Here is a 27,880-nt window from a genome sequence, read left to right on the forward strand (position 1 = left end):
TGTCGGCCACGCACGGTGTAAGAAGAAGAGGTGACTCAACGGCGCTGTTCTGGCGCGGCCCGGTATTGTATGGAGTTCTCCGACGCGCTCACAGATGGCATTACAAAGTTCGGCCCGCTAAAGCCCCTCTATCCTGGGAACAGTGGCGCCATCTTCCCGATTGCTGCACGTTGCACGAACCTCGTACATCGACGCACCTTGCGCTACTTTTGAAACATAAAGGGGCTTTACAGCCCGCCGCTGCCGCCGCTCCGCAGCGGCCCGGCTCTGCGGCTTGCTACGGAAATAGGTAAAAAGCATTGAGGACTTAATTACGACCGTACGTTTATTTGTCTCTCCACCACTAGCAACAACGGCTTGCTGCGCAGCTAGTCCGCAACCTCTCGGTCACTGCTGGCGCTGACTACGATCGTCTGCACAGTCACGATAATGGGCAGTTCGCGACGCCCCGTGCATCCAATGTGGCATCGGCGATCCAAACAATTAGGGGGCAGCATCATAAGTCTGCGTAAACTTCCTAGTTCAGTTTACAATACATATGCTACCTCTAGCGGGTTCCTGGCAGGACGCTTTTGTTGTTTTCCGAACCTAACTTTTGCGAAGGCTAAAAAACATGTACTTCCCCAAAGTTAACAAGTATTGTACATCAATCTTGAGATTTTAGTATCTTTTGGTGTTCAAGATATTGGTAATGAAAATTTAAAAAAAAATAGATTGATAAACTCTCAGTTTCCCATTTTAAGTGGTATCTAGATAAAAAGACAGATTTTCTCAATTGGAATCGGCTGCTTAATGTGTGCTTCAAAGAAAAAGCTGCAAAGCACAGAGCAACTTAGACAAGCCTGGACAGCTTCCTCGGTTCTTGGCTTTTCTCTGCCTCCTTTTGCCTCTGCTGCTTGCAGTTCTGCCGCATCCTCATTCAAATGTAGTGGTGCAGCACCCTTGCCATTATGTCTGCCTTGTGCAGGGAGCATGGGAACAAGGAAGGATATGTTAGCAGCACATGGTCCAGTGTCTTACTGGACACACAGTAGTCGCTGGGCTGTTTTGCGAACTCATTTTCTGTTTCCTTCAAGGGGTTAGTAGATGTTCAAGTTTGGATGAACGAGCTGCCCACGTATTTCGCAGTTTACCTGAACTGCTTGACATAGTAGGTTATACAATCTACAGTATCTGCCTCCTTGTAGTCCTGCTCCAGGACATCTTCCCATTCCCAGCTTCCTTGCTCAATGAGTCTGTCGAGTCTTTCTCTCAGGCAGTCAAGCTTATGCGTTTGCTGCTCGTCTTGTTGAAAAGCCAATCTTATTTCACCAAGAGTGATGCACGGTTGCTGCTCTTTAGCACTTACAGTGCAGTTCCCAAATTTCGGTGGCTTCAGGAGGGTGTAGATAAAAAACATGCGATAAAGCTGCAAAAAATGTAGGGAACCTGGGGTGTTCGTTTTGACCTCCAGCTTGCCGAATAGATCCAAAAAAACACTCGAGGCGGTCTCGGTTAATTTTTGCTGTTAACACGTAGTCAAAACCACACTCAGTCAGTAGGTAGTTCGACAGTTTAACAACAGAATTTAACGTCAGCCTGAGGCTTTCTGCAGTAGACGGGGTCAAAAAGAAGTCCTTGTGAATTTTTCCACTGACTCGTTCTTCCCATGTGTCAAGCCACTGCATCGCATTTTTGATGATTTGGAAGTCATTTTCACCTCGTCAAACTCCTCAACCAGAACTCGACGATTAAAAGCATCAAACAGATTGTTCATATGTAAAGTGAACTGCACCACTGGCTCCACATCGTACAAGCGGGGCGCACCCCGCTTAGCGTAGAATTGAAGCCCCTTGGCAACAGACTCGCTTAATATCTGCGTTGCAAGCTTCACTCTCATCTTCAACATGTGTGATGGATTGATGTGATCGTATGTGAGCTTCGGGCATACCCTTTCATCGCCTGCGTGCTTTGTATCTGCTACATACAAAGCGTCATAGCATGGCCACTGTGCAAACTTCCCATCGATGTGGAACACCTTCTTGCTGTGGAGACGGTTTCTAATGCATTTAAGCAAATGCGGTACATCGGAGAGCATGTAAACTCGTCTGGAACTGTCAGATGGGTGCTAGAAAGAGTTAGCGACACGTACCGAAACACCACCAACTCCGAAGTGCTTCCACATATTGCGATTTGTTGTTGCACCATCACGAACAACATCATCGATGTGTATTTCAGCTTGTTCGAGTTTTAGGATGCACTGAAGGAGCAGCTGTGAAAGCACAGTTCCTTTTGTTCGTCCTTTTGATGCAAAAACTGCAACAGGCTGGAGATAGCTGTCAGCGAAGTCCTTACAGTATTCATCGTCCTGCCCGTGGACAACAAACCTGGAGTATGTCATAGTCTTCGAATTCACGGCCAGTTCTTTCCTGACTTGAATTTCATCAAGTAGCAGCATTCCTCTTCGTTCCATAGGACTCTTGGTTGCCATCTTGGTTGCAAGGGCTGACAGAAAGTGCTCATCAAGGCCACACTTCAGTCCCATCATACTAATGTATTTCCTGATGGTGGTGACGCAGGGCAGTGGGACGATGTAATTTTTTTCTAAAGAACAAATATGTAGAGGAAGTGCGAATATGAAGTAGAAGACACAGCAGCAGCCAGTCGTCAGTGTATCTTCGGTTCCTCTTAGTTGTGCATTTTGCTGCTGGAAGACACTCTGTAATAAAAAGTAACTGTGCTGACGAGATGACGCGCTGCTGCAGGCGGTGCTGGAGGTCTTCATTTTGAAGTGACTTCATCTTGTAATTTGACAGCTTCAGTTCTTTCAACAGCACCTTGTTTTTTTGCCAAAAGACGTACCTTTGATCTCGTTAGCGACTTCTTGGCCCTGCAGAGTGTTTCAATCTTTTCCCCTTGGCTAGACTGTGATGGAGTCCTAATACGCTGAAGCACCCTGTGTTCCTTTTCTGTAGCCATCTGACGAGACGTATGAATGTGCAAAATGTTACAGAGAGTGCTGGAAACCTTGCAGACACTCCCTTCGTTCACTGTCATTTCGCACCTAGAATGCCTTGAGGATCACCATAAGCACACTCAGGCTCCGCTTTAGGATATTCCTTAATGCTGGGGCCCCTTGAGCAAATCTTGATTGCTTCTACGGCGTTCACTGCTTGCTCCAGGTCATAGGGTGTCGTCACGGTCGCACTTACTGCTACAGAGGCAGGTTTGAGCCTCTTCCCCAGCAGAAGAACGTTCACGCTGCTGTACATTTTGATGTGCACCGCCTTGTATATGTAGAGGATCGGTGCCACAGATTCTTGCTTCACTGCAATTTTGGGTGTACACGACATCTCGAATGCCCTCCATATCGACGCGATGTACACAGCCCAAGGGGATTCGGGAAGACGCGCAGACTGCGCACTGTCCAACAGCATGTGAAAGGCGGATGGGGCTAGCTCTGCAGTTCCATTTCTACTCTTTCTTGAGGAGTCAGGCGTGTTGCCATCATCTTCCGGTAGATTGTCATGTGAAACTACAGCGCCTGCTGCGCTTTGAGTGGATTCCCCGTCCCCCGGAGACATGCGACGTGATTTCGCTGGCAGTTCACTGGTGCTGGCTTTCCGCTTATCTGGTATTCTCGGAGGTTTCACTTGCTTCGTGAGGTACGGGGGGCATCGATCAAAAATTGATGGAACAGCGCTTTTCGCTAACGTGGCTCTCCGGTCGCCTTGCATGAGGATATGTCCGTTGAACTCGGCACTCCACGTCTTTACCACGAAATGTGGCGCAAAATGTCTCTCGCACACAAAGTGCTTCCGTGGCAGCATATGGTCCTCCCGTGGTATCGCCCGCCTCCACGCCGCGAGTTTCTCGGCGCCTACGGGCGGCTTCAACAAGGAGAATTTCTTCTTGCATGGCTTGTAGCCGCTCTTGCAATTGGGCACAAAGCACTTCCCCATGTTACAGGTGCCTCATAAGACCATGAAACATGCATGCGAGGTGTTACCAAAAGACGAAGCATTGAAGTCGACGCTCAACAAGCGGTCGGTCGCGGGCTGCGAGGGCTAAGGTTTGCCTCGCCATCTGGCGGAAGGCGGCCAACTGCGAGCGCAACGGGTACGCTCGTCGCGGCCGCGCGCCGCGGTCGGTCGGTCACCTTGCGGTCACGTTATATACGGTGCACAAATTGAGATTGCCAGCGGCGTGTCGACTAACGCCTTCTGCGCCTTCTACGATCATAGGAAAGCACCCCTTGGACAGTAGTGCAAATACTTCCATTTTTCAAAGTCTACTTTCTTTTTTAAGTTTGAGGCGACGCTACACCGCTGCGTTCTTTCTTCCTCCTGCTTTTATGTGTGTGCGTGTGTGTGTGTGTGCGCGCGTGTGCGTGTGTGTGTGTGTGTTTTATTATTTTACGTTAGAACCGTGGCGTATTGTGATGTGCTTTGTTCGGCTTAGCTAATGTTTTCTAGAAAACCTTGCAGGTTTACAAGAAAATTAACCAGCATACCCCACTCGTGGCGCGGAGAAGTGGAAGATGGACACTCAACGAATGAACTACGGTCTCCAAATGCTTAAATTTGCCCTACCACACTTGCTAAATAATTGTTCGATTAATGATGTAGATTATGACCAGTTAACTTCTAAAGAATTGCGTTTGTATTTTGGCTCCTGATTTGAACCTCAATTATTTTGCTTCATTAATAGGCCAACGCGCATAGTTTTCTCAATTTTAATTGCTGCTTTTCATATACATATACCGCAGCAACAAAACGTTTTTTTTGCTGCTGACCATTGTAGAGGCCCGAGGACCATTTAAGTCGCATATTGCAGCTTGTTTCCACAGGTCCATTTCCATCACAATGGATGGAAATAAAAAAGTATTATTATTATTTTATTCACTCTTTCGCTTTGGCGCTTGGTACCACTGGTCGTCTGCTACTCTATGCCCGGACATCTTGAGGGCCGTCTGCACCTTTGTTGTTATTATTGTTGTTTCTTTCCACTGTCGTCTTCGATAACCACCTGTTTTCGCTTTCGATTGAGTTTCTAATCGAAAATCTTCATATGTGCTATTATTAAAAAAGTGTAAGCTCGTTATACATTTCCATTCGGATTTTACTTAAGTACGCCGACACATCTGCTATGTATCATCGTGTTTTGAACAACCGGTCACCTTTGGGCATACACCAGCGCATACTTGGAGGCGACAGGCATGCCATATGTTCTGCCTACCAATTCAAAAGCATATTATTGCGAGGTGGTGGAAAAGCCTTCTTCCGTTTCCCGAAGACCGAAAAAACGTGAGCAATTAAATTACTTCAAATTAAACTGGAAGAGCTATCCACGTCTGGTTTTAAAACTGCCAGCGACGCCTCAACAGACGATTATGACAACTCCACGGAGATCGTGAAGAACTTCCCGGACGATATACAAGATGCACAACTGAACACACAGTCCTATGTAACAGGTGGACAGCCAGTCATATCTGTCATCATGATTGTTAAGTCCAGCTCCAATCAGAAACATGGAACATCTCGAAAAACATTTTGTTGAAGAACAAGAAATACTAACATGCGAAAATAACACCAACTTACGACTTAGCACCTCACCTAGCCGGTAACATTAGCCGTGCCTTCGACACACATTGCACTGATATATTGCACCGACCAGGAGTTCAGCTGAAGGCGCACTTGAGGCCTCTGATCGACAGTCAAAACAAAGGCAGGGTCTGCAAGGATTGCCTGGACATGTACGCCCTATTGAAAAAGCCAGCCTAAGCCCAGCTTCAAGCTGGGTTATTGCCCCAGCATGCTCAGCTTGGCATGCTGGTCATGCTGGTTAATCTGGTCCCAGCTTCAAGCTGGGTTATTGCCCCAGCATGCCAGCTTGGCATGCTGGTCATGGTGGTTGATCTGGTCCCAGCTTCAAGCTGGGTTATTGCCCCAGCATGCCCAGTTTGGCATGCTGGTCATACTGGTTATACTGGTCATGCTGGTGGACTTTCCAACCAGTTTAACCTGTTTAAATTAATACACAGGATAAACAAGCCAAGCTCTTCAGAAAAGCCAACTCGGCATCCAATTTATTAGTTTCGTACTTGCGGCCGCCTCACATGAACTCAGATGCTACATATCCTCGGCGCTGACACAGTACTAACCGACGCACAGACAGTGGTTCCCGGTGCAAAGCCAAGAATGTTAATAAAACGAGATTGCTTATCTTTCAACACGAAAAATACTGGACACATGCCAAAAACAGGCAATAGCTAAAGAAAAAACTACACGGATGAGAGAAGCGAACCTGGGTCCCGCCACTGATGGGGGCGAAGCGGCAACTTGCGTGGTCGGCAGAGGTGAGGAAATCCGTGTGGCTTGGATGGCGTTGGCGATACTCCTCAGCACAACTGTCAATCACGAGCACACACACGTTCGAAGACAAGAAGCGACGCCTCAGTCGGGACGTCCGACATCTTCCCGCACTGAACGGACTACCGCTCGCTGTCTCCTCAAAACCCGCTTCGCTTGCATCGTCGCTCACCTAGTCTCCAAACAACGCGCACACAGCGGTCCCTTCGAAAATCTGCCCAAGACAGCCAAACGCGTCTAAAATTCTACGTTCCTACCACACTCTCTCCCTTTTCTCACGCATAAAGGCAGCTTGCAGCGCGCCTGACGCGCCCTGTCGTCTACCAAAAACGAGAGGACAAAGAACAGGACGTGGCCTCGTTCCATCCTAAGCCGACCTTGGCGCGCGCGCTCCCAGCAATGCCAGTTCGGCTGTCTCTAGCTGACCTTGGTGTGCGCGCTCCCAGCATGACCAGCTTGACCACCACGATTATTAGTTCGACCAGATTCACCAGCTTGTCTCTCAGCATGACCAGCTTGTCTCCCAGCTTGACCACATTGGCTTTATGGAAAACCAGTTTGACCTAGTTAGGACCAGATGACTGGCTCCCAACTACACCAGGTTGAATCTAAAACCAGATTCTGGTTAGACCATGATCATTTTTACTTAAACCAGGCTGACCAGTTTAAATTCTACCTTACCCAGCTTAAACCAGCTTGATTGCCAGTTAAGCCAGCTTGACTACCACATTGACCAGATTGACCAGCTTAGTTACCAGCTTGGCCAGTCTGATTTTCATGCAGTTTTTTTTAATAGGGCGTCAACAAGCACTTCAATGTATTTTTTAATTGCTTCGTAAAGCGAGCAAACGAACAACCTGACGAAGTCATTGGGAAAAGAAATGCGAAAGCAAAAAAAGGTCACACGCTGCTAGCACGTAGCAGATTGCAGCGTGCGACTCTTATTTTCCGGGCAGTGTGACCTGGACTATTCTGCTCTTCTGTTTTGCTTTTACTTATTACCAACGCCGCGAAAGCAAATAAACAATCCTGTAACGTGCTGCTAAAAAAAAAAGAAAAGCAAAAGAAGTTAAAAAATTTTTTTTCTAATAGTTTTTTTTTTTTTTTTCGTTTTCTTTGTTTTGTATTCAATACCGACGGCGACCACCACTTGTTCATTTTCAATGCTCCTACCTACGCCCCGCACAATCGTCGTCGTTGGAGGAGGTCTTTGCTGGGTGATTTTTATCTTGATATCCTCTGCTAACTTCTTTGTTTCATTCGCCGTTGTTCGGGTCTGTTAAACATTTTTTTGCTATTTTCGTTCTGGGGTGAGGACCTACTTTTTTCTGCAAAGTTCGAAAAGTATATGCACAGTAATTTTTCTCGTTAATTTTAGTTTCTGTTATGCTGCAAAGGCTGGTGCGCTTGCTCTGGCAATCTTAACTTGTTGTTCGCGCACGTTTTAATAATCACCGATATCAATTAGAAATTGTGACAACGCAGTTTGTAACGGATCAAGAGTAACCTCTTACGACGTAGTTCGTGTAGCTAAACGCCTTTGTTCCGCTTCCCAGATGCGCTTCAAACGTGTGTGATTCCCTGAGTGGCGTTTGAGACCGCTAGATAAACTCCCCTATCTTTGTTTCTGCACGCGTTGTTATTTGATTGTCGTTGCAGTTGCGATCAGTGGATTCCGCTTTGCAAGCGGACTGACCGTAATGAATTGTTTCAGCTGTTTAGGTGACGAAAGATTTCTCGCAAAGCTCGAGGACGTTGCGGAGCCTACACTTTTCCATTGCGTCGTCTGCTTCCGTAGACTCCGAGTCCGCTAGAGGCGCCACTGTTTCGTTCGCCGCCGCTCCCCTGGGTTTTCGGAGGAGTTTCCAGTATTGGCGAAGCTATATCGTATTTGATTACACTGTACTGGAGCGAACGTCAGTCACCATCGGAGTATATCAATGTCGTGTGAGTGTCATTTGACCATATGGAGAAAAAGGGAGAGGGGGCGGCATGTCAGCTCTATGAGCGCATCCACCGATGCATTCGCTGGAATGGCCGGGACAAGCTCAATAGCACCCGCTGCGGGTAACCGCAAGGCGAAAAAGAATGGAGTACAGAGCGAATTTTTCTCGTGCACGTCGTAGCATGTCGGCGGCTCAGGATCCCAGAACAAAATATATATGTTTTTCTAAACGCCGAGCAAGAGTTCTCAAATGCGTCTTTGACACATCGGAAAGCAAAGAGGTGCGCCAATCAGAGGGCAACATCGATAACGCGCAAGGAACGCCTGATGACGAGGCAGCAAAGCGCGCGCTGGTATTGCTTGATGTCGAGGGGGGGGGGGGGGGGGGGGGACCGAAAACACGTGCGTGCTTTTGGCGGGTAAATAAACGCACGAGGTGCAATAAGGTAGAAATTTGAACTAGTTGGTAGTTGTTGTACATGAGTAATAAGAAAAAACAGCGCAATGACGAGAAAAACAGCGAACGCACCTGTGAAGAAACTGTGTTTTTGTGAAAAAACAGTAAGGGCCCAGGCGAGCTGGTGTAAGTTTTTGTCTTCGGTTCTTCTTCTAGTAAATTTACGCAGTTGTAAGTCGGCCCCTGTCCTGTGGTGTATGTTTCTTCTCCTTGCTCTTCTCTTATAGACCTGTTTTTTCCCCTAAACACGCACGACGTGCACAAGAATCTGACCAACTTGCACTTCGTAAAGACCTTAGAGGGGTCATGAAACGATATCGGGTTGGAATGTTCATGACTTTGCAGAGGCGTACTGGTCCTATTCTGGCCCAAGTAACTCGCGCGGACCGTCACTAATTCAGAAGCTTCTTGGTGGCCGGCGCAATTGCGAAGATAAGAAGGGACTATATTTTTCAGTGTTGCCTTCGCAAAGCTTGAACGCATAATTGTGGGATCCAAACCACCCGCCTGACGACAGTCAAGCGCGGCTTGTGGATTGGACCTAGAACTACATCAGCACTCGACTTCGGCACGTAACAATAATGCCTCGGCGGACACTCGAGTAGTGGCTCGTGTCGAACCCCTACGGTGAAGAAAATAACTGAACTCTAAGAATGCCTGTAGCTCAGCACGCATTTCGTACTTCGCCAACCGCAGCGCGTGGCTATGATTAACGTTGGCGGCAGAGGATAGGCACCAGGCCACGCGGCCTCCTATTCTGGCTCCGAGTTGAGGGGATGAACGATGCTCGTATTTCTCGAATTTATTTGTCGACTTATAAAGGAAAAAAAAACGGAGGCCCGTTTATTCAGTTATTAACGATATTAGTGTGATTCTAAGTAGTATTTAGCGAAAGTAGAAATACGGTTTCATGGCTCCTTTAAGCAAAAAAAGTGGAAGCCGTTTACAAATCCCTGTAACGCCGAATTGGAGCGCAGCTCTTGAGGAGGAGGAGTGAAGGGTACTGAGGGGAGGGTAGACCCCTCCTCCTCCCCTCATTCTTTAATATGCTCCGGGGGGGCGGTCACGTGACCTCGGGGGGGGGGGGGGGGGTGTCACGTGACTTCGGGGAGGGGGGGTCACGTGACCTCAGAGGGGTCACGTGACCTCAGAGGGGTCACGTGACCTGGGGGTCACGTGGGGGTCACCTTGGGGTCACGTGACCTTGAGATGACCTTGGGAGGGGTCACGTGACCTTGGGGGTCACGTGACCTTGGGGAGGAGACCACGTGACCTCGGGGGTCACGTGACCTCAGAGGGGTCACGTGACTTGGGGGTCACGTGACCTTCAAAGGGTCACGTGGGGTCACGTGACCTTGAGATGACCTTGGGAGGGGTCACGTGACCTCGAGGGGTCACGTGACCTTGGGAGACGTGGGATCACGTGACCTTGAGATGACCTTGGGAGGGGTCACGTGACCTGGAGGGGTCACGTGACCTTGGGATGACCTTGGTTACGCCGACGGCGACGCCGACGGCGACGGCGACGGCGACGCCGCTCAAGCCGGGAAAGGGCCCCTAAGAGCTGCGCTCTAAAACGAAATAGCAAGGGAAAACGACAGGAACTATTGAAGTTCTAGCGCCCTTTGATGAGATAACAAACCAGTGTTTTCAACCTATCTTTGCACATGGCCGCTGTAACACAAAAACGATCGGAATCGAATGCGCCAAGACTGAACCAAAGAGCGAAAACATCAAGTAAATTAGACAATAAATATTTAGGCAGCGAGGCGTCAGTTGTCATTGTGAACTACGATAGCACTGTTCGCGCTATTTAGGAACAAATTGTCAAATATATCTGGGCTGATAGTTTAGGGTTTCTAATTTGCACCGCGTAGTGATCAATACTCGCCTTCACGCTGGAACATTTCTCTTCCAAATATAAACGTGTAATGGCGGTGATCAAGCCTACGAATGATATCAGGATTAGCCTGATATAATGCTTTAGGTACTTTTAAACGTTTTAATATTATACTTCAGTTACATGTGAAATCCGTTACTGGTCCCCGAAGATTTGCTGTGAATCAGCAATAAACATGCATCATCAGCACATGAAGTAGAGCATGATCATTTGAGCCTTCAATTATACGGCATACCTCGCACGCGGAAATATAAGAACAGGCACTCACTTTTCTCTGGGAGTTGGCTATCATCAACCGGCTTGGCAAGTACAGAGTTGAAAGACGTTTCAGGTGCCTCGACCGCTTGCGTTTGGTTTCCGCTGGTGAGCACGTTCAACTCTTCGGTGGGAAGCACTCCTGCAACTACTCTCTCCCAGGCGGATTCCCTCTCAATCACTGACGTCAGAGACACCGACTCGACACGCTTTGGAGTGTCACAAGTCCTGTCCAATCCCAAGTCGAACATAATGGCAAAGGCACGATCCATGAAGAATAGCAACGGCACGGATATGAGCGCGTTGGAGAAAAGCATAGCTCCCGCGAAAGCCAACGAGCAAGTGACGACGAAAAACTTGAGTCGGTGGGCTGTGTAGTGGGGGCATCCAGTGTACGCGAGCCAGGGCGCCAGGTTCGTGAACGTCTCCAAAGTAACCACCAGCGACAGTTGCAGCGCAAGCACCAGAACATCAATCTGGAAGTGAACGTGGGGGACAACTGCATATATACCGCTTGCCTCGCGTGGACGTCGACGTTAAAATAAGAGCTTCAATTAGCTACTGGGAAAGAAAAACGACGTCTCTCACCCTCAGTCTCGAGAGACAACCCAGTGTTAGCGCGAATTATTTGTAAGGCTGTTTAAAACACCAACGTCAATAGTGCTTTTTTTTTTTTAATTGTGTTGGATGCTTCAGAAGCGCGTGACATTACACTGAACAAAAGTTTATTGCAAACAAATCTTTTTCAACGTTCAAAAATGCCGTTGAAAAAAACGAAACTTCTTTGCAACTTGTACAAGCATGTGACCAGAAGAATCATCGCCACTGTAGTCACTGACAAAGTGAGAACGGCAGGGAGGAGCTTGAGTTGCCCCGCCTCCAGCACGAGCTTCTTAGCTTTAACAACGCTCCGGCGTCTCGTGCTCTTCGAGCACGCGCGCGCAGCTATAGCATGGTGCGCGTGCTCGAAACCGGGCGTTCCGAAGACACGCCCTGCCGCTTTCATTCTGTCAGTGACTATAGCAGATGTACAAACTTTTTCGGGCATTTTAAAGGGACACTCACATCCCCCAAACTGTTTTTTTTTTTTCGTTTTTTGCCAGGCGATTTTTATGTGGCGTCGGAAGACTACAAAATTAATATTTTTCTACAGAGTGACGTATATTTTAAATAAAACCAAAACAGGCAACTGCTCAAAACCGAAAGCGAAACCTGCGCACGGAGGTCGGAAAAGTATAGAGAGAGTGGGTGGCGAAAGTCACGTGGCTGCACCCCGACCGTGTGTTTTTCTTTCCCGTTGTTTTTTCTCTTTTTTTTTTTTTTTTTGTTACGCGCAGCAGGCGACTTCTTCCGGGAGCCGTTTTCTGTGCGCTTCCTTGGCAGTTATGTTTATTCCAATCGCTGTTCTTCAGTTCCAGATGCGTTGTTTTGTACATTTAAGAGTTGGAAATGAGTAGTGAGTGCCCGTGGCGAACTCCTGTGATCGGCTCCGAAAAGAATACAACCAAGGTGTTGCGTGAGAGCTGCGTCAAATGTCCTGCATCCAAAAGTGGAATTGTGCGGACGTGTCTGCTGAAGTTTCCGAAAGATCAATGGGATCGGGACCAATGTCTGGCGGCAATTCGTGTAGAACTTTTACGGGCACCTAGAAAGCGGACGCTACCCGATTCATATGCTTTTTGCATTTTGTGCAAAGTGACTACATTGAGTCTGCAGGTGTCAAAAAGGGAATCCCATACCATTTAGTTCAGCGACGTGGTCCACAACATCCGATTCTTCCAGTGATAATTGTAAAAAAAATAAACGTACACACAACATAATGGTTGACAAAAACACGAGAAAAAAAAACAAAAACGTTACGCCCGCACTAGGGATTGAATCTGGGACCGCGGCGTGCGAAGCGGACATCTTTCCACTGAGCTACGGGGGAACTCTTCGTAGTAATGCAACCGGTCGACAGTGGGTCGGAAAGTTTGCTGCCAATTTTCCTCTAGCATATGCACTCCCGACTCGAAGTCGGGCAGCACCACGCATTGGCCACATTCGCAAGTACTCAAGAAATCGTACGCGTGCATATTCAACTCGAAGTACGCACTTCGTGCTTAACGTTTGCGCGAGCGATGTCTTCAGCCACGAGAAGGGGCGACAACTCGGCAACGTCTTCGTGCAAATCGGCTTGGTGGTCGGGCGTGTCGTACGGGATGAGTACTAATTCTTTTGACCTGTCCAGAACTTCTCTTTCCACGGAAGACAGAATTCGCCGGTGCCGCGAACGACAGTTCTGAAGTATAGGGTCCCACGCCCGTCGTCCGCTTTCATCGCCGTCCAGCCCGCGAGCCCCACGATACGCGAAACGACGCCATGTTGAGAATTGCGCAGCGAACGCTCAAAATGTTTCCGGTTCTCTTTGCAACTTTTTTTTTTTTTCAACTAACGCATTTGCAGCTTTTTGAAAGCCACGAATAATAAGTTTCATATTTTTTTTATTTAATATCGAGTGTGTGCTTTGAATGACCCACGACTTTTATTAAATTTGGTGGTTGTGTCTAAACCTCATGGCGAATTCCACTGGGCGTTTTGGAGCGCGCCGGGATCAGTTGATTAGATCCGGACTGGAGCAATCCGAACAGGGTCGCGCCGCCTACGGATCCCCAGTGGAACATGACCACTGCTCTGAGATCAGTGGATGCCTTCCCGCCATTCAACTGCCCGGAAATCCCCTTTCCGCTGTCGCCGCGGTCGTTTCGAAGACGTTTTCGCAATCGCGGCGCCAACACGTGTTCGACGCACGAGCGGCAGGAATGGCTCAGGCGCTTCTAGCAAAGATTGCCGGAATGACCGTAGCGCGGCAAATACCCTGTCTTCTCCTACCTGGAAAACGAACCGGATGTCGAGCCAAGGGGTAAGCAAGCGGCCATTACGAATTCTTCTGATGTCGAGACAATCTAGGAGCCCAGCCCGCGACGTGCTTCTCCTTCTTCTTAGACGAGATGGGCGAGATCAGGCGAGATGCCCCAAGAGAAAGGAAGTCACGTGTGTGCGCCGAGGGCTGGCCCGGCTGGCTTCCGGTTGAATCCGCCGAAATCGTGGGAGCGACTTTTCTCGGATCCAGATTGAGATCTGGATAGGGAGCTAATCCAAAACGACCAGTGAAACACGTCGGTCTCGATCCCGATCGCCCAGTGAAATAGGCTCGCTCCAGAAAAGTCGATCCCGGCGCGCTCCATAACGACCCGTGGAATTCGCCATCACAAAACGGCCCGTGACCACGAAAAAGAGAGTGAGCGCGATTCAAACCGGCCAGTCCTCGATCGACGATTTTCGGGCGGAAAGAAACCGAATTTCGACCCGCAAATTCTGTCCTGGCTACTTGGGCTCTCATATGTCACGTAGAACTAAAAAACTCGGCGAGCATAAATACCCTGTCAATGTTTCTTTAATGTACAACTAAAGTATGTAAAACGGCATTTCCCGTTGTGAAATGCCCGGCATTACGCGCTACTAATGCCTTTGCGTTGTTCTTAGGTTGTGTATTAAGACTAGTTCGTACAGCCTCGTGTTTTACTTTACGTTACAATAGCTTACGTCTGCTTACGCTACAATTCACCGGGACATCTGTGCTTCATCTTAATCGTGAGTGCCAGTTCAAGGAGATGACATTGCACGCGACATTTGACACGCAAATGTTTCGCTAACTTATACGTAAAAAAAAAAAAAAAGAAAAGCTGAGCAGGACGGTGATGCATAAACCAGCCTTGAAAGGGCACGGAAACGAAAAGTTTGCACTTATTTCTTTGTTTGGATGTGGCCTATGTTTTTCAAGTAGCCCAGAAACACTAGCCTAGACTAGTGTTTCTGGGCTGCCGGCAGAGAACTTAAGAACGCTAATTTTAAAACGATCACAGATTTTAAAATTGCGTCTTGTGTTGGTCTGTGAAGTTACGTCGGAAATCTGCCACGTCATGGGTTCCTAAAAAGCAGCGCCAAATCGCGGCGGGATGACCCGCTCTTGGAGTTACTCAGTCTTGAATCTGACTCGGCGGAGAACGCTAACACGTTTACTATATTATATATATTAAAGCATCCACAGTGCTTCCGCAACGAGCATTCCACACCATGAAGATCGGCGTTCTTTTGAGACGTTATGTAAGAGCTTGATCTAAAGATTTGGGGACCTCTGCCAGGCAAGCCATACCACTCACCCCAAATACGCTCTGAACAGCGTGCTGAAATATGGCACTCAGTGAATACTTTATATGCGTCTAGATTGCAGTTGTCGCCATCGTGTAATGACAATTATTTCTCCAGTGTGTCACAAAAAACAAAATTACACGTTAAAATGGCTCGCCGAAAAAAAAAATCGTGACGGATTTCGTAGCAACTGTTTCTCGAAAATGTCTTTAACTGCTCACATTGTTGGGATAAACTTTCAAGTCGGAACTCGAAGAACAAAAAAAAAAAAAAAGGAAAATAGAAACGGATTTTTTAAACAGCGGTGCGGCAGCTGTCGAGGAGACACGGAAACAACGGTTATGTTTCTTTGCCTCATTCAGAGATAGCGCTGTAGATTCACAGGACGTAATGCAACTACGCGCTGACCGAAATAGCGCGCATTATCAGAGTTTCTGGTTCGCCGGGATATTTGCCAAGATAAAGTTGTTTTGTTTTAAGTAAAGTTTCACAATGCAGAAAGTGTCACGCCATAAATAAGAATAAATAAAACCGCCAAATCCTGCTCCAGAAATAACGTACCTTTTTTATGCCACGGTTTTTGTTTTCTGCATCGCCTGCTTTCGCAGTTTGACGTTTGAATCAGCCACGAGAGGCAGCCACGAGTGCGTCCGAAAAAACAACGATTTGCTGGCTCTGAAAAGAGCCGTCGAAATCTGAGCTACATTCTTCGTAGTTGCGGTCAAATGCCTCATTCACACACACATACACTCGCAAGAAGAAAATTAATCCATTAGACTCCCAGCTCGACGTGCCCGCCGCGAACTTCGGTACATCTTTCCAGCCTCCTCTCGTAGTCCTGGAAGACTGCCTCCCGCATTTCATCACTGCTGGTCTCGAACACATCAATGACATGTTCTTTCAGCTCCGGGATGGCCCTCAATCGCCGGGCGTACACTTGGGCCTTTACGTACCCCTAGGCAAAAAAAAAAAAAAAAAAAAAAAATATCGCAAGGGGTGTGGAGGTTAAGCCATATTCGGAGAGCCGCGGCCCATTCATCTCCTGGAATACTTGCGGTTGAGCCAGACTCTCACATGGGTTGCACAGTGGGGAGGGGCCCCATCCTGTTGGAACATGGAAACTGTACGTTGCATATGCGCAGATCCCAGCTCTGGGGAAATCTCTTCCTCCAGCACCTTGCGGTACGAGTCACCCGACACCGTCGAGTCGAAACAGAACGGGCCGACGATACCCTCTCGCGTATGCTGCACCACACGACGACTTTCGGCGACTGAAGAGCATGTTCGGTCGACCAGTGCGGGCTCGTGCCAGACCACAAGCTGCAGCTTTGTTTGTTGACGCGGCCGTCGAGATGGAAAACAGACTCGACCGTGAACAAGAGAAAATATAGGTGGCTGGGGTTAGCCTGAATCCGCACTAGCTCGTCCTCATAAAGCTACGCTCTCCGTGCGAAGTCCTCCGGCTTCAGTTCATACCAGAGCTGCGCACTAAACGGGTACATTTGCCGGCGAAGCACCCGCCAAACACAGCCCCGGGCTTACGCTGAGCTGACGATCGGTGCGCCTGATCAAGAAATGGGGCTTTGCTTCGAAAGCGTCGAGAACGGCTTGCGGCTGTCTTCGTTTCGACGACGTTTCAACACAGCTCAAAGGTTAGTTTTACACGTTTCTGTCTTGAGCAAACCTTGTCACCCACTTGATGATAGTGGGCCGAGAGGGTCTCCCTCTCTTGAGGGCGGCCCGGCACTTCGTTCGGACTTCCTTGATGATTACTCTGGTATTCCAAAGAACCACCTGGAACCTCTCCTTGGAGCTTAGTTGTCGCATGGTGAGGCGTTGAACAAAAGAATATAAATAGACACAGCGATAAGAAATTAAGTTAACGTAGTGAGGCAAAAGCGCAAACGCCAAAGTGCGAAAGCAGATGATGCACGGAACAAGAACCGTCGCAGACGAAGGTACGCTATTTCTTTAGCAGCATTTGGCGGTTTAATTTACTCGTAGTTATGGCGTGACACTTTCTGCATTGTGAATCATAGCTTAATACCCAAACAACTTCATTTTTGCTAATATCCCGCGAAATCCACAACTTAGATAAAAGCGCGCTTTTCACTCGGCCTGAAGAGGCTTTACGTCCAGTCAGCCGTATATCGGGAGAGTTTGGCCATTAGGCAAAGCAAAGGCAGCCACCACGGCCGAATATTCACTCGCGGTTAGGGCGTAAACTGAATATTCGACAATGCGTCGACCAATCAGCAAACCGCGACGTACCATTATTGGAAACGAAATTTAAATCGTGTAATAAAATCGCTCAACCTCGGCGTCTCGTTAACAATGGCGTCATTAGCAAACCAGCAGCAATGATCGTTGGGTTACCAAGGCGTGGAAGCGTTAACTGCGGCTACCAAGAAACTATTCAAATCGAGCTAATAATCGAGACAGCAGTCGCGCGTCCGCGATTCTTTCTGGACAAAATTATGACTGGTGGGTGAGCGCCAATCTGATCGAAGAGAGGAGACGTCGGGATCTCCGCTGACACAGAAGGGCTCTGGGCTGACATCCGGTTTCGCAGAGCGCAGTGGAAAGAAACCATGGAACGTTCAGAATCTACAAATCACAGGTGTTGCTATCCTGTGAGCGCCAGCACCCCGCTTTTGTTCCCTGCTCCGCCGCTCGAGTGTTCGTATTGTGGAAGAATCTTTCCAAGCTACCAGCTCGCGCTTGTAGCCTCTGCGGCTAGCCCATGTTTGGTCGAAGTATAAATGCCACTTCCATGTCTTGCGTGATTCTCTTGCTTGCTGAAGTGGCAAGCGAAGGAACAGCGAGCTAGGAACTGTGCGAACTGTTCGGCTTGTGTGTGTTGCGCGCGAGGAGAGCCTACCACGGAACTTGTTGACGCATTGACGAGTGGTACCAGAAAAGGAGCCACACAAAAAGTGCACCAGACCCACGCAGTTTGCTCTGGCTTTGAACGCCCGTTCGTTTATTCTACCGTTGAACATGGACGTGACAAAAACCTCACATGCGCTAAGTTTTTAGTGACCAAGAGTGATACCTTTTCACTCTAGCGACGCTAAAACGGCTTACATTATTCGTGTCGCATTGTTAGAGCTCACTACCACCGCTAGAGGTTGTTTTGCGGCCTGTGGTTGGCCACGAAATGCTCGCCTAAGCAATCAAATTGATGGCCAAACATTCCTAATAAGCGGCTCTGCGTCCAGTCAGCGCTGTATATTGGGAGAGTTCGGCCAATGGGCGGAACAAAGGCCGCCGCCAGCGCCGATTACTCCCGCCGCGGCTGGAGTGTAAACTAAGTGTGCGACACAGTGACGACCAATCAGCAGACCGCGACATCACATTATTGGAAACGACATTAAAAGCGTGAAATAGAAGCGTTCGATCTCGGCCTCTCGGTGACAGTTTGCTCTGGGCCGGCTTGGTAGAACAGCGTCACAGCTGAGACTGGCCGAAAGAAAAAGTGCAAAGAGTGGGGAGCGCGTGCGTCTTGACCACGCTGTAAGATACGCTCTTTAGGGGAGGACACGGCGGAGCTGAACGCGCGGCGCGAGGAATCAGAGTGTTCGTTCGATGGGCATCCGAAAGGCTGCATCATTTCGCTGCCACCGTGCCCGCGGCTGACAGTGTCGCCGGCGGCCAAACGGCGAAACTGTGTGCGAGCGAAAAAAATTATCTCGTTGCCATGACGCCCCGGTACATCGCGGCCTTTCTGCACGTGCGACAACCTCGCTGGAGCTCTGCGCGTGTGGAACATGAGGCGGCACGAGCCGTCTTGTACGTGCCCACTAGAGCCACTATATGAGCTGCGCTTAGAGTACCGGCACTCCGTTCCCCGACATTGTTGCGGGCGCCGCCATATTGGGGCTTGTGCAGAGCAGACGCAACTTCAGATCGTCATGATTCAAAAGCGCGACTTCCTCAGCCTTCGATTCGGTGTTAGGAAGCTCATGTAATATTGCTTTTCTCTGTCGCGGTCTGTTTAATCATTTTTGGAGGACGGAAGAGCATTTCCTGTGATTTCAGATAGAGCTTCAGATAACTGGCAACCATGATTTTAAGCCACAATATGGCCAAGTGTCGTTACTCTGAAGCGTAGCTTATTTAGTGGCACTAGTGCCCACGGGTCGGCGAGTCACCTGCCGGTGCCGCTTGAAACCAGAGTGAGAGAGAGTGAAGAGCGAACTTTATCGGGCACGTCGCGAGGAGCGCGCTGTCCTCACCTGAAGAGTGTTATCTTACACCGTGCCCCAGTCTCAGTTGAGACGCTGCTTCTTGCAAGTCGGGCCTGGTTTGGATTGCACCTTCGTTTACTCTACCGTTAAATATGAACGTGACGAAGACCTCACATGCGGCAAGTTGTCAGTCACCAAGAGCCATACTTTTTTACTCGAGTTACGCCCTATTGAAAATATTTCTAAAGGGCCCGTCAGCCTTGAAGGATTATGGGACCTCACAGGCCTTCAAAACCCTTCAAAAATCCCCTACAGAAAAACCCTTCAAGGATACCCCGTAGAAAAACCCTTTAGCCCCACAGCCCTTCAACCCGTCAGACCCTTTAGCCCATCAACCCTTTAGACGCCCATATGACAGTGAACCATAGACAAAAATGCAGTTCAAAACATTATTGAAAATTTATTGCCGACATTTAGTTTTACATGCATATTATAACCCAAAAAGGTGATAAAAAGCAACGCTTGTTCAAACCCGGTGTAAGGAGCTGTAGACGAAAGAGATCACATCAAACAGGGACAACTGACTTCTTTATCACAAAGAAAATACATATCAAAGTACTCACAATGCCGCTGGGTATATTCTTGATGTACGGTGGTTCAGCTAATAAAACAGAGCAGGTGCACCTCACGGACACATACACAGTCTCAGTAAGCACGTTTAGCGAAAACCACTAACTCGTAAGCAGCACCCGCCGCCGTTGAGAAATCCCGAGCACAGTCACGGTTTCGTCCATGATGACATCGCGCCGGCGTCTTCGGCGTATTTTTCGCCCGCTGGTCTGAAGTCGGACGGACGAAGAGGCGCAAGGAACAAGTCCGGACAGCGGCCGTCATCCACCGTGTCAACACCCACAGTGCCATAATCCCGGTGCGCAGGCGCAACATGCGGTGGGACGCTGACCCCGACTGCCAGGCTTTGCAGCGAGTAAGCCGACACCGGCCACCATCTCCTTGAATGCGCTGAACACAATGGTGCTCGAGCGGTGCTGAAGGCGGCCTGCGCCGATCTATGGCTCACCTGCGGTACCAAGAAAGAAACTGCACGGATCAAAACAGACCAAGGGGCGAGCCCTCAAAACCATGCATGCTCACCTTCCTGGAGAAAATTGGTCCGCTCCAAACATCCCGGCTCGTGGGATAACCGGAACTGCACACGAGCAGAGAGAAAATGGCTATGGCCTCCCCGCGCTTGCACACACCACCCTCTCCCCCCAACCGCTGGCCTGGCAGCCCTGCATCCTCTCCCCATCACCAGGCAGAGAGAGGCGCATATGGATTGGTTTTTGGGGACAGTCCCCCTGGGGGGACTGGTTCCCGGAACGAGTCGCTCCCGGGTGCGTCCCTGTTCCTGGAAAGCGCGCACTGCTCTCGGCTTTTTTTTTTCTTTTTTTTTATACATGGTTGCACGGATTTCGCCTCGAGCGGACAGGATTGCGTTCGCCTCAAAACGCCGCTCGGCCAACACCACTCGGCCCGCGGCTCGTCAATGGCGTCTTTGGCGACCGAACACCCGGGCAGTGACAGACGGGTCAAGGAGCCCACTCGTATTTGATAGAAGAGCAGTAATAAAAATCTGACCGTACACACACACGATCGGCATTCTCCAAATACTTATTTTTCCCCCGTAGCGTACAATAAGCAGCTATGTTCATTAATTCTGCGAAATGTGTTTTATCCACCTAGGCCGTTGCCCACAGCCGTTGCCCACTGCCCGGGTGTTCGGTCACCAAGGAGACCAGTGAGGGCGACCGCCCCATGTGGAGAATCGACGACCCGCGGGCCGAGTGGTGTTGCCCGAGCGGCGTTTTGAGGCGAACGCAATCCTGCCCGCTCGAGACGAGATCCGTGCAACAATGAAAAAAAAACAAAAAAAAACGACAAGCCGAAAGCAGTGCGTTTCCCAGGGACGCGGGAGCGACCCGTTCCGGGAACCGGTCCCCCACGGGGGACGATCTCCAAAAAGCAACGCACACTGCTCATCTATCCCTCCGGTGATTGGGAGAGGGGCACGGGCAAGGACGCGTCTCCAGCGGGCGGCGGGAGAGAGTGGTAAGTGGGGAAGCCAGGATAGCCATTTTCTCTCGACTCGTGGGTGGTTAGCTTGTTACCGCCGCCGCCACCGCGGATGCGGACCAATTTCCTCCTGGAAGGTAAGCATCTCTTTGAGAGCTCGCCCTTAGTCTGTTTTTATTCGTGCGGTTTCTTCTTTGGTTACGCAGGTGAACCACAGTTCGGCGTTGGCCGCCTTCAACACCGCTCGAGCGCCATCGTGTTCAGCCAGCGCTGGTTCAGCGCATTCAAGGAGATGGTGGCCGGTGTCGGCTTACTCGCTGCAAAGCCTGGCAGTCGGGGTCAGCGTCCCACCCGATGTTGTACCTGCGCACCGGGATTATCGCACTGTGGGTCCTGAGACGGTGTGTGACGGCCGCTGTCCGGCCTTGTTCCTTGCGCCTCTTCGTCCGTGCGACTACAGAGGAATCCAACGAGCGAAAAATACGCCGAAGACGCCGGCGCGATGTCATCATGGACGAAACCGTGACCGCTCAGGATTTCTGAACGGTGGCGGGTGCTGCTCTGTTTTATTAGCTGAACTACCGTACATCAGGAATATACCCAGCGGCGTTGTGAGTACTTTGAAATGCATTTTCTTTGTGATAAAGAAGGCAATTGTCCCTATTTGATATGATCTCTTTCGTCTACCCCTCCTTGCGCCAGGTTTGAACAAACATTGCTTTTTATCGCCTTTTTGAGTAATAATATGCATGTAAAACTAAATGACTGCAATAAATATTCAATAATGTTTTAACTGGATTTTTGTCTGGTTCACAGTCATTTGGGCGTCTAAAGGGTTGATGGGCTAAAGGGTCTGACGGGTTGAAGGGCTGTGAGGCTAAAGGGCTTTTCTATGAGGTATCTTTGAAGGGTTTTTTGTAGGGTATTTCTGAAGGGTTTGAAGGCCTGTGAGGTCCCATAATCCTTCAAGGCTGACGGGCCCTTTAAAATTATTTTCAAAAGGGATTGTAGCGTGCAAATCTTTTTTTTTTTCGACACCCTGTACTGATTGGTTTCCTCTGTGGTGTGAAACTAAAACGGTGAACCGAGGACTGGTGACAGATAGATTACCGGCATGGCTGCGAATGATGTTACGGACACGCGTATAGTCCTCGGCTGTTACTACTTGGCGAGGAAGTCACCTACTGACGCCACCAAGCAGCAGGGCTCGCAACTACAATACCCGTGGTCGTGCATGATCTATTGACGTAAAGAACGCGATACGCTTAGCACGTCTCGCTGGCCAACTTTGAAGCGAGGGGTATTGAGCTCGCGCTCACGTCATTTCGCTTCCGCACCCCTCTAAGGGTCGATTCACAGAAGGGCGTTTGCTAACGATTTCTTACGTTACGTGGGGAGTCACTGGGACATTCGTGTTTCGTATGTCACATGCAAAGCTGCTCCTTGAATCGGTTGCAACGCTTCGTTTGAAGCACGCATGTCCCGGTGTCTAGCGACGTAAGATGTGGTAACGTAACGCAACGCAGAAAAGCGCCCCTGTGTGAGCCGAACTTTAATTATCAGAGAGTTTTAGTATTGCGTATAAGAGCAAACGCAATTAAGCCCCCTACGTTAGCGTTAACGCTGCGTCCTCCACACTGCGCATGAGCCATACGTACGTACTGCAGCGAGCTATGCGTACGCACGCTCGCTATCGCTTTTTGCGAGCGTACGTAGCGGTCCCCTGCGTGCCATTCTCGTCGCTCTCGTCGCGCACGGGAAAGCGCAAGCCTACTCCAGTTTGAAAAATGGCGGCGGTGAGGCAAACTAGTGGAAGTGCTACGCGCGTTGTACGGGTTCGCTTCACCATTGAAAATGACCTCAACCTTGTGGAAGAAAGAGAAAGAAGAAGGGAAAAAGGGCGAGGATCGTGGCGGGCGAGGACGCCCGGAGTTCGGAGCTGGAGACAGACGAAAGAGCCAGTGCCGAGCGAGGCCTCCAACTGAAGACCCGAACCACTAGACAGCCTTGGCCCTCCTCTTCATCGGACTCTGAACTTAAGTACAGATAAAACCCTTTCCCAATGGTAGCGCTTCCCATTGTGAAATCCTCGGAGCGAGTGGAACTCGGCCGAGGATTTCACGCAACCCACAACCTTCTCAAAGAAATCAACGCGATGAACGCTTTCGAGCGCCCCCAAAGATGAGTGTCAGCAGCCAAGAACGTTTACCGTGGGGTTGGTACGCGAGCGGTGCGACCTAATGCTTGCATACTTCCAAGGAAATGACGAGGCCAACATAATATAGTAGGGATCCCACAACACACTGGAGCGAACCATAAATCAAACTGCTAATCGCACAGCCCTGAAAAAAAAAAAAAAAAAGAAGCAAAACACGTTTACAACAGGCAACTGGAAAGAGATTCAGGCACTTCGAAGCAAAGCGAGGAGATTCGCGGTGTTAAATTGGCTTCACCGAATGCTTGCCTTGGATTGTTTGAGGCAGTTCTCAGGAGAACATCGAGATGGCGCTGTAGGTTTTACGTATCGTTACGTATGCGTTTGCCTTTTGCTACACTAAAAGTGCGTGTTCAACGCGCTTCGTAAGGTTACGTCGACAGCTAGCGTGCGTTGTACGCAGTGCTGACGCAAGGGTCTTTACGCTATTCTAAAACTCCGCGCTTCCAAAGCTTGCAACGCACACCATCCGCAGGCCTTTCCAACTCCACTTAACAATATGTTGGTCATACGGCTTGGTACCCGTTTTCTTTTAATCAGCCGGTGATGAGTTGGTCCATCAACTTGCCTGCAAGACTCTTATCTAGGCGCCACCAATCCCATGGCCTCACCCGCCCATGGCGGACGAGGCACGTTTTTACAAACAAAACATAGAAACGACACTACGCACAACTCCGACACTCAATGCAGACACTGCCTGCACCACACCCCCTAAGAGCCCAAACAAACACTCACACTGAGCGAGAGCCATCCAGCTTATCAGAATTCCCCGCCCGACGTTTCCTCTGTCGTTTCAGATCCTGCTCCAATAGACTTCTTCCGAAACACGAGCGCTTCACCGCGGCGAAGTCCACACAATGCAAGCCGGGACTATAGTTGGCCGAGTTTCGGTTTCGATCGTTGGACATGTGCGACGGTGTGGCCGTGTGCCGTGCGCTTTCGTTGGCCTCTTCGCGTACTACTGCAATCCGCGTGAGGGTGGCGTTCTTTCTTTATTTAATTTAATTTTTAGAGCGCAGCTCCTAGGCGCCTGTTTCTGGCTTGAGCCGCGTCTCCGTCGCCGCCGGCGTAACCGCGCGGTGCATTATGGGTAAATTTCCCCGCTAAATCTAGGGGAGCAATTTCCCCGCTAGATTTAGCCCAAAAATTTCCCCGCTAAATCTAGCGGAAAAATTTCCGCGCTAAATCTAGCGGAAAAATTTTCGTTGGGGGTCGTTCACGTGACCCCACCCAAGGTCACGTGACCCCTCCCTCAGGTCACGTGACCCCTCCCCCAGGTCACGTGAACCCCCCCCCCCCCCCGCCGAGAACACGTGACCCTCAGTACCCTTCCCTTCTCCTCCTCAAGAGCTGCGCTCTAATTCGGTGTTATAGGGAGTTGTAAACGGCTTTCACTTTTTTTTTTAATTTTTACTACTTGCCGATCGCATCTGTACTTTGTGTCTAACGAGTTTTAGTAGACCGCAGCTCCGTTCAATTTACCTGCACCTTCTGCACCGTTGCAGAAAAGTCTAGGGCAGCTTACTTACGGTGTGTGCATTGAGATACAATCGGAAGTACGCCGCCCTACACTTTTCTGCACCGTTGCAGGAGGTGCAGGTATATCGAACGAACCTCGTGGTTTCAGGCGACGCTATGTGCAGGAACTCGCGCTGTCGAGGAAGCGCGCGCCCGGAGCAATAGCGGGCCTCTTAAAACGATCTACTAAAACTTCCGATTTTAACATGGTCTAAGCGCAAAAGCTATAAGCAACAGTGGATAACATTGACAGGTGGCCCAGCTGCTCGAGCGCTCGTGCAGCGGAGCCCCCGTTCAACTCGATGAGCTCGCGTTCGTAGCCTTAGCGCTTATCCACTTAAGATGACACGAAACATAAATTCGCAATGCACAATAAGAAGTTTTAGCAAAGCGTGTTTTCAGGCAACGCCGTGTGAAGCGGGGGCTCGCGCTGCCAATTCGAAGCATGCTCTGAAGCGCGCGCCCGGAGCGATAGGGGGCCTTTGAAAGCGATCTGAAACTCACTATTCGGTGCTTGCACTACGAGGTTCAAAGAGAGGTTTGCAATGCAAGAGGAAACGCGATTCTATGCGCACCATCCTATCAATCACGGCTGTTTGCACACTGCTTGGGAGATCAAAGGCGGCCGTTAATGTCAACCTATGTTTTACACAAAATCTCCTCTGCAGCTTGCGAGATAATTTCGTCAGAGGAAAACATATTGGCATAAGCGTAAGTTCTTGCCATGTACGCGTAAAAACGCTAAAAGCGCTGTTTCCACTTGATATCAAGATTTCGATAGGTTCCGGGACATACTTTGTGCTTTGAATTTAGTATTGAAACCACTGAAACGCCATAACCGCGATAGTCAGATAATTTACACAGCAAAACTTGGTATTGAGTACTTAAATCGGTACTTACGCGCATCAGGATGCGATATAATCGGCAGTTTGAGCGCGGTTCGCCGTCAGCGCCGCACGCGTCGATGCGTTGATCCAAACCAAAACCATACGGTCCGCCACTTCGCACGCTCCTGGCCAACTAGTTCCCAACACGCAACGCTCGCGCGATGTTGCCTGTGTGGCATGCAGCGATTTTCGGAAGAAGTCTATTATTGCCCCTGCCCCTACGCGAACGTTGAGCATCTCCTGTCCGCTTGGTTCACGGCCGTCCCATCTTCCCACTGAACCCCCCCCCCCCCCCCCTTTTCTTGAAAAACATCCCCGTATCGATAAGAAAAAGAAGGGAGAGACGGGCTGCGGTTCCAAGGAAAGCAACAGCTTGGCGGAGAGTTCATTGGGGGCTCTGTTCCAAATCAACACAAAAAAAGCCTGAAAAAAATCTTTTTCGTAATGCTTGGGGTTTTTCTTATTCAATGACAGCTCCGGTTTTACGTTTCTCCGTTTTGCTAGACTTTGCTATAACCGGATCGGTGGCTAAGTTTCGGGATTATCGGGATTTACCAAAACAAGGAACCCAGGTAGTAAACAATAGACACATGAGAACTCTACTCACGGACATGTACTGCGCAGCCATCTGGTCGGTGCTAAATAGGTTCAACAAGGGTAACGTAACGACGTGGAGCATTGCCATGGCAGGTTTGGGGGTGGAGTCGAACGCCCAGAAGAGCAGCGGCAGCAGGAGACAGTAGGTGCACTTGCTGATCTGCGCACGCACGCACACACAGGAACAATGCACCGTAACCCCCAAGTTTATATCCGTAACTGGAGTTGATGCTCAAAGTAACTGTACTCCAAATGACCAAACCTTATACGATTCAGGTGTTACACATTTATAATATAGTTATGCTATTTAAGATTATATTACCAATCCTCATTTTTCCTCGCATCTTTGGTAAGCTTGGCAAGTTGCACATTGTGTTACTTTGGTGGAACTCATGTCACACTTTCAGTCGCCAATACAGTTTTTTTTTATATAATGATTTGAGTGTAACTATAAACCAGGTGAATTGAAAAGAAGGAATATCACGGATATATTTTACACTTGCTTAAAATTCATGCAACAAGAGAGCAAAGTTTTGTGCGGAATCCAGAACAGGGTTCTGGACAGGGTTCTTCTTAAACACTAACACAACTGCTCATCATGCTCTGCTTAAAGATTCTACAATTACCGGTCGCCCTCGAAGATATCGGATAAGAGTTGGAGACAAAAGGCAACAAACAAATTTCCTGGACTATTCATTAACGTTTTCTTGTTCTTCCAAGGGATTGCTTTTAAGAGAAGTCACGAGCCAACTTAATAGGGAAATAAAATTATTTTTCTGGTTTCGCTAAATGCTACCCCAAATCACTCCCGAAAGTTAATCACCGAGTAAGCTCGACTCAGTCGGCAAATAAATTCGAGAAATACGAGCGCCGTTTATCCCCGCAACTCGGAGCCAGAACAAGCGGCCGCGTGGCCTGGTGCCTCTCATATGCCGCCAACGTTAATCCTAGCCACACGTTGGTGTCGGCGAAGTAGGAGACGCCTGCTGAGCTGCAGACATTGTTAGAGTTCGGCTATTCCCATCATTCCAGTGGGTGGACACAAGCCACTACACGAGTGCCCGCCGAGGCATTGATTGTTACGAGCTGAAGTCGAGGGCTCAAGCAGTTCTTGTGTCCAATCCTCAAGCTGCGCTCGACTGTTTTGATCCCACAATAACGTCATCAAGCTTTGCGAAGGCAAGACTGAAAGAAAGAGCCCCCTTTTATCCTCGCAATTTCGCCCCGATTAAGAAGTTTCTGAATCAGTGGCTGTCTCTGCGATTATCCTTGGGGCAAGACTAGCACCAGTAGTTTTTACAG

General features: G+C 49.3%; 1 pseudogene; it reads right to left on the minus strand.

Moving 5' to 3' along the window:
- LOC121835756 overlaps positions 1-3,036 on the minus strand; it is a 54,639-nt pseudogene extending 51,603 nt beyond the window's left edge.
- Positions 3,037-27,880: the final 24,844 nt, after the last annotated feature.

The sequence above is a fragment of the Ixodes scapularis genome, unplaced genomic scaffold, assembly GCF_016920785.2.
Source record: "Ixodes scapularis isolate PalLabHiFi unplaced genomic scaffold, ASM1692078v2 PGA_scaffold1__304_contigs__length_218370807, whole genome shotgun sequence".
NCBI classification, from domain to species: Eukaryota; Metazoa; Arthropoda; class Arachnida; order Ixodida; family Ixodidae; genus Ixodes; species Ixodes scapularis.